This window comes from Notolepis coatsorum, assembly GCF_963971535.1.
Source record: "Notolepis coatsorum genome assembly, chromosome: 14".
In the NCBI taxonomy this organism is placed as follows: Eukaryota; Metazoa; Chordata; class Actinopteri; order Aulopiformes; family Paralepididae; genus Notolepis; species Notolepis coatsorum.
In genome coordinates, this window is record NC_140178.1 from 21,336,233 (window position 1) to 21,344,206 (window position 7,974).

The following is a 7,974-nucleotide window of genomic DNA, read 5'->3' on the forward strand; positions in this document are numbered from 1 at the left end:
CTCTCTCTCTCTCTCTCTCTTCTCTCTCTCTCTCTCTCTCTCTCTCTCTTCTGTTATGCTGCACCCGCCGTGGTCTCTCTCTCTCTCTCTCTCTCTTCTCTCTCTCTCGCTCTCTCTCTCTCTCTCTCTCTCGCTCTCTCTCTCTCTCTCTCTCTCTCTCTCTCTCTCTCTCTCTAATTTCGCAGCGTGTGGGGCATAACCACTCAGACAATGAATGGTAACTTGTTTAAAATGACGAGATATACAAATGTGATTATTATTGAATGGATCTGACATCATCTGAGAGAGAGAGAGAGAGAGCGAGAGAGCGAGAGAGAGAGAGGAGAGAGAGAGAGAGAGAGAGAGAGAGAGAGAGAGAGAGAGAGAGAGAGAGATGTGCGTGTTTGTGTTGGGCTATTGGAAACGTGGTTGCATTTGACTGACTGTGATATTGATCGATGGCAATGGTGATAATATTCGCCAATGCGTGCCTTGTACATGTTTGCAAAATGTTTGGTATAGCGCCCCTAGTGGCGAAGCATCCACGAGCCGCTACTGCAGTAAACGTAGCAACCCGCCTCTTGTCCACACACATTGCTCTGCTCGTGACGCTACCTCATATCGCAGATCTGATTGGTTAGGTAGTAATTTAGCACTCTGCTCGTGAGAGGTGACTCACTTCCTATATTTGGGCATTCTGAGCATTCACACCACCCAAAAAAAAGCGGACTATCCGAGAAAACGAACTCTGGTCCGATAGTCCGGACCAAACAGCTCTGGTGTGAAAGCACCCTTAGTTGCAGCCCCAACGTATCGTATAGACCAGAAAATGCTGTGTCAGGGCTTCAGGGAGGAGAGCCAAGATCCCCCCCAACCCCCCCTCCCCCGCCCACAACACCTACCCCGCCTCCAGAACCAGAGACATCCTTGCCAGCCTGCCATCGATCCCACAACTGTCAACAGCTTGTGAATAAAAACTTAGAAATAGTGAATGGACCTCCTTTGTTTAAAGGATGTAAGCAAGTACTTACAGCCTAAAGATGAAACCAAGTACTTACAGCCTAAAGATGATACCAAGTACTTACAGCCTAAAGATGAAACCAAGTACTTACAGCCTAAAGATGAAACCAAGTACTTACAGCCTAAAGATGATACCAAGTACTTACAGCTTAAAGATGAAACCAAGTATTTACAGCCTAAAGATGAAACCAAGTATTTACAGCCTAAAGATGAAACCAAGTACTTACAGCCTAAAGATTATATCAAGTACTTACAGCCTAAATATGATATCAAGTACTTACAGCCTAAAGATTATATCAAGTACTTACAGCCTAAATATGATACCAAGTACTTACAGCCTAAATATGATATCAAGTACTTACAGCCTAAAGATTATATCAAGTACTTACAGCCTAAATATGATATCAAGTACTTACAGCCTAAATATGAAACCAAGTACTTACAGCCTAAAGATGATATCAAGTACTTACAGCCTAAATATGATATCAAGTACTTACAGCCTAAATATGATACAAGTACGTACAGCCTAAATATGATACCAAGTACTTACAGCCTAAAGATGATATCAAGTACTTACAGCCTAAAGATGAAACCAACTTACAGCCTAAAGATGATACCAAGTACTTACAGCCTAAATATGACATCAAGTACAGGCTAAAGATTATCGTATCATAACTATCATAACTGAAGGTACTGGTTCAGAATACATTCTCTCTCTCTCTCTCTCTCTCTCTCTCTCTCTCTCTCTCTCTCTCTCTCTCTCTCTCTCTCTGACCCACGTATCCCCATCCTTCTCCCCTTGCTTATTCCTCTCTGATCACTTCCATCGCCTCAGTTGCTACAGAATCTACTGTAATGTCAATGCCATGCCTCCAAACAGTCGACTCAGTTTTCAGATGATATTTTATTTTGGACATTTCACAGTGATTTCCCAATGGATCAGGCTTTAGTCCCAATGCGGCTGGAACATTTCATCTAGCCTACCCACGTCATAGGGATACTGTAGAAATAAATAAATGAAAAAAAATGAATTAGAAATAAGAGCATTCTGCAGGACACTGGCATTAATTTGATTAGCTGTGTATGCGTGTGAATGGCCAATATTCCATTTCAGTAAGAGAAACAGAAGTGCTTGGTCATTCACTGCAGTATTGACCCGTGGGGATTATGCTGTATGTCCATCAACCAGAAGGGTGTGTGTGTGTGTGTGTGTGTGTGTGTGTGTGTGTGTGTGTGTGTGTGTGTGTGTGCGTGTGCGTGTGTGCGTGCGTGCGTGCGTGCGTGCGTGCGTGCGTGCGTGCGTGCGTGCGTGCGTGTGTGTATGTCTGCGTGTTTATGAATATGCATGTACCAGTATGCTGCTGTCCGGGGTGCGTGTCTGGATAAAAACAGCAGTGGGCAGAACAAACTGCAGCTGGCTGTGATCTGCCTGATAAACGGACTAGAACTCTGGTCTATATACTGAAACACCAGTTCTAACCTCTGCAGTCGGGAGGGGTTCCTGTCTGCACGACTCTCTTCCAGGGGGCCTGTCTGTCTGTACGTGTTACACTCCACCAGAGTGGACAGATGTGGTCGTCAGCATCAGCTGGGCAGTGGCTAGTGATTACAAACCATTACCAGACAAGGAGCTATGGCCGGATGCATCCCAGCCAACGATCCACAGCGTGGCCGCAGGGCCAGGCTATACAGACAGTGGTTTAAATGGCCATAATACTACATAGCTTACTACTATTACCATATTACTACTAATACACGAGGTAGTGGATGAGAAGGGTAATTGTGTGTTTTCATGCACATTCATGTTCCAATGTACTCAATGTATACACATGTAGGCTAAAGAAGACCATATCTCATTTAAAATGTACAATTGAACAAGCTCCTATCCCCCCCAAGGGGATCAATAAAGGAATATCTTATCTTATTTGATCCTGAATAGGCCCAAAAAAGGAGGAGGAGCGTAACGCAGCATTGCAGGCGTTTGCCAAGGTCCCCTGCACCAAACTGATGGCACCTGGCTTCATATTTAGGATGATTGTAAGCCTATACATTGTGGGAATGGCTTCCGCCCAGGCATGTAACTGTGTGCTGTGGTGCTGAGCCCTACTGGAAGCATGTAGGCCTACATGCCTGGTTTCACCAAAAGCATCTTTTAACATCATCTCTGCTCCACTGGAAACAGAAATATGTTCATCTTCAGCCAAAGGAGACATAGTTTACAGGTGCTACAGTCCTGTTGGCAAACCCAGACTATAAATCACAGATGGATTATTTTGCTGCCTATACCTATATCTTCATTTAGCCAATGGTGATGGTATATATGGTGTATATACAGCAGGGCGTATAGGTTTGCTTTCAACAGGGGAGGACAGTCAGTTTGAGTAACATTTACTCAGCGAAATGTACTGACGGGAGTCTGGAGGTTCTCGCCCAGGAAATTCTGAGCATCAAACACTTAATTTCCTGCATTCTGGTGCATATTTATTTATGCACAATTTGTGCCTTTTCTGTATCAATTTATGGTGGAAATGTCTTTATTTATGTAAAGGAAAAGACAACATTCAGGTACCCACTGACACAAATATCTAATATAGTCACTGAGATTTTTGGTTAATATATAATTACAGGTTAAGAATAAATATATATATATATATATATATATATATATATATATATATATATATATATATATATATATATATATATATATATATATAAATGTTTTGACCCCCTTATTTTTTCCCTCTTTTGGGGGGGGGGGGGGTCTTTCTTATTAGCTATATTATTTGAGGGGGGGGGGTCAAATGTACCTCTTTTCGATATTGAGGGGGACACGACCCCTGCAAACCGTTCTAAACTGCGCCTGTGATTACGGTACTGTATGTGTCAGTGTCAGGTGTCAGGGGTGTAGCACATCGCCACCACCACCCACTACATCTCCCTATAGGCGTGGGGGGGGGGTGCTTTTAGAGACGGATCGGAAAGGATCCCACACTATGGAGTATGGAGACTGACATCATCCTCCTCTCTCCGCTGCATGGCAGCTTGTTTACAGTCCGCGACTGTGTCAGCCAGACTCATGCTCTCTGCTGTAGACTATAGCAACGACTGGGACAATAATGCAATCTAACTGCGGGTTGGTGTGTGGAGTGCACTCGCACGGAATGTTGTCCATGCTTGCTATATATTTGCATGCGAGCCTTTAAGGTTTCAATACGCAGCCCCCCGTTCGTTGGCTCAAGGACAAGCAAAAGCCTGGATTAGCAAGGAATTCGCTCGGCTAATGCAGTGTGTAGGTGGCCTGCTGCACGTTTCACTGGGCGGTGGGATGGATGATTATGCAATATGGGATATATCATCTGTATAGCTGCATGGCCGTTTGAGGGAAAAACGCTTAAAAATTCTGCATTGACAGGCGAGGCGAGGCGATAAGAGTATCTGTGACATTCAGGTGCTAGTATTTATATGCGTTTAGAAGAAGGCAGCCCTGCAGGGCTACTGCGTTTACATTGTGCTCTAGCCTTAACACGACAGCAGGGGGATGTTTATATAAAAGAAAAAGGGATGTAAAAAAAAATATATATATATATATAATATAATAATAATCTTACCCGGGCCGCCATCTTCGCGTGTTGTAGGTAGCAGCTCAGAGATGCAGCACGGGAGGACACTTGGTGCGGCGGTGCTGAGAGTGAGCGGATAGCGCGGCAGCAGACGGGTTTATAAGCTGCGCAACATTGCACCGAGGAAGAGGCAACAGCGCATCACCACACTCCTACGCAGAGCTGTGTCTCTTTACGCCCATACGTCACAGCTGTAGAACTACAGTATGTACTAATAATAGTGCCTCGGCTCTAGCCCAAAACCCCCAACCCGTCAGAAAAATTTGAGTAAAAAGCCAACCAGCAATCGGTTGGTGTCTGTAACTGTAAGTCAAGCCAGTCACTGTGCTGCTGTCCAGGGTGCTGAAAGGGTAGGTCGGGCTGGGGGTGTTCTCCATGGTGCTGCACATTCAGTTCCCTTATACTAGCTTGTAGTCAGGGGCTCAGATAAAAACACAATATGCAGACAGTATACATAGTACACAGCACCTGACTTGAGATCATCTATGTGTGCAGAATACGTGTCTTTATTGCATAGGGAATGAGGGCTTAAAGGTGTATTTTTATTTATTATATATATATGATACAGTATATTGCCATTTTGGTAATATTTTGTGAAATTCTCTTTTTTTTATCACAACAGTAATCAGACATTCCAACACGTCAGGGTGGCCTGGACTGGAGGTGAGGGGGATGTTTCAGGTTCAGAGAGAAGACGGTAGTCTCTGCAGTTTAACACACACCTGACCATGCAGAGGTCACGCTGATCAACGATGACAGCATGCAGAGTTTCGCTTCCGAAAGGGCGCAAGATTGCAACCAAAATTAAGCGATTCAGGCGGCTGATCTTGTCAAGGATCATGACCGGCAATATTTGTTGATAGTTGTTACTAAAATGTATTACTTGCTACTAATAGAAAAAATAAATACATTTGATACAATACTGTTTTACTGTTATACACATCAATTATCGTGGCCTTGTGTGAAGGAGCATGCTATCCCTTTCCATGGTGCTGAAAGTACCATAAGATGATCTTTAGACAATGCATGGGTGAAGCATAATGCTACAATAAGAATAAGGCGAGAACCTTCTTCTTCTTGTGCTTCCTCTCTAATCGGCCAATCAGAGTGGGATATGCTGCCATGCAGTGCCCACTCCGATACAAGGTAGCTGTCCATTGAACAAGCTCTGATTTGTCAGGCTATATTCAATAATGCATAAAGTTTGTGCGTCATGATGCATTTTGTTAAAGGGGAACTATCTTATAAATGGCCTTTTTCAGTGTTTAGCATTGTTTCCTAGATATGTGGACTTATATTAATAGGCTCTATGTCTCTAATTCTCATATTGGCGCATTCTTCCAATTCTCCTCTCACAATATTCACTCTCACTGAACTGAGTCATCTGAAAATGTGCATATCTGTGATGTCAGAGATTTCTCAGCTGCATAATAATGTGGCAGTTGATGTGGCAGTTGCCACCAGGCCACACAGTGGTTGGAGCCCAGCCTCAAAACGGCTTAAGATCTTGAGGTAGAAAAATGCTGTTTTTGAGTACTTGATTAGAAATACAAAACAATGAAAAAGAAAAAAATAACTTACATAGGTGTTCCATAGACTCACAGGAATTGTGTAAAAGTGCCCAAATAGTGAAAGAAATAGTAAAATAGTTCCCCTTTAAGTAAAACTCGTGGTTCCTGCCCCCCACTGACTTCTACTATACTGTTTCACTATTACATCAAGTCTCATGTCCTTGAAAGAGCATGGGTATCTCTGTCCATGGTGCTGAAAGTACCATCAAATGACCTTTAGACAATGCATGGGTGGAGCATAATAATAATAGAACAACATCAGGTAATAGAACAACATCAGGTAATAATCGGCTCAAACAAACGTCCCGTGGGTCCACAAAATCAATCTCCCATTCAGTGTCAATGGAGCAGCTCCAGACTTTATTTTAGATTTTTGATTATTACTTCTCTGGTTTCTGGCTTTGGGGGAGAGTAACCCATGTTCACAATTGTTTATCAAACTGTCTTTGTCAATTTAAATAAGAATAAGAATTCTTATTTTGGGAGGTGTTCCCCTTTAAAGCCAGTGAGCCTCTGGTCTGCGTTTTTTCTCTCTGTTTGTATGAAGTAAAACTGAGTGACACATCTATTTTCGAGAACAAGCATTGGTCTAATAGACCTGTCTCAAACCCTGCCCCTTTTCTTGATCCTCCAATCACAGCTGTCGCTTACCTCTGACTTCCTCGTACAAACTTTGGATAGCTACCCCAGAATAAAAGTAACTGCTCTAAATACTTACACTATATTGCTTAAAATGCATCATAAAACAGCAAAACGACAAGCAGTGAAATAAATAACAAGGCTAGCATCAGTACCATGTATCAGGCTCAGACAGGGCTGGACTGGGACCAAAAATCGACCCTGGCATTTTTGGCCCAGACCGGCCCACCATAATTGGTCGGACACCACCCACCAGTACACCATCCTTGGGGTCCCCTTAAATATGAGTACCTGCTGTACTATTCCCCCAAACCATTACAAAGCTGGGTAGTAAGTGCCATGGACAAGTGGACCAGTGTACTCACTCACTCTTGGCTGAATCTTGTTTTGGGTGGTGATGTAAAAACATCTGCATCATAGCAGGGCAGGCTCAGGATGGGCAAAGTAGTCTATAGCCTGTTCATCCCTGTCTCTCTCCTCCACAACCTGGCTTGACTAGACAGGAGAGAGAGATGATTACAATTAACTGGTACATTCAGGTCCAGAATTGTTGGAATTCCCTGACAAAGATGTGCAAAAAGCTGTACAACTTAAACAATACCATACTGGTAATGAGCAAATAGTTGTTTATTCAATGAATGCATGGAGCTGTTCCATATTATTTCATTTGATACTAACTACTCAATTCATACAGATTTCAAGTATTCAAATATCAATGATGAATATTGCATAAGGTTTACACAGTTAATAGATCACCCTTTTGTTTTATATTCATGTTCAGAGAGGAGTAAGTTAGATCTTTGTATGTGATTTATATGGCAATTAAATCAATGGTGTGCTTGTTTGTTTGGGGAGTTTGACCTACAGTTAATGTGCCTATACCACGTGAAGGTGCATGCTCAATGGACAGCACAAAATAATTTGTGTAGGTGGAGACTAGAGCTACCACAGATAGTAATAAGTTATAAGAGTAAGTAATCCATACCATATATATGCTAATAGTTACCTTATTACCATACTTGGCTGAAAATAAACTTTGCTGCCTGTTGTGAATGTGTTTTTCCTTGTAGGCTAATACATAAGTAGCCATACATTTTTGCAGTTGAGCAAAAATTAGCAGTTGAGTATAGGCTATAATGTGC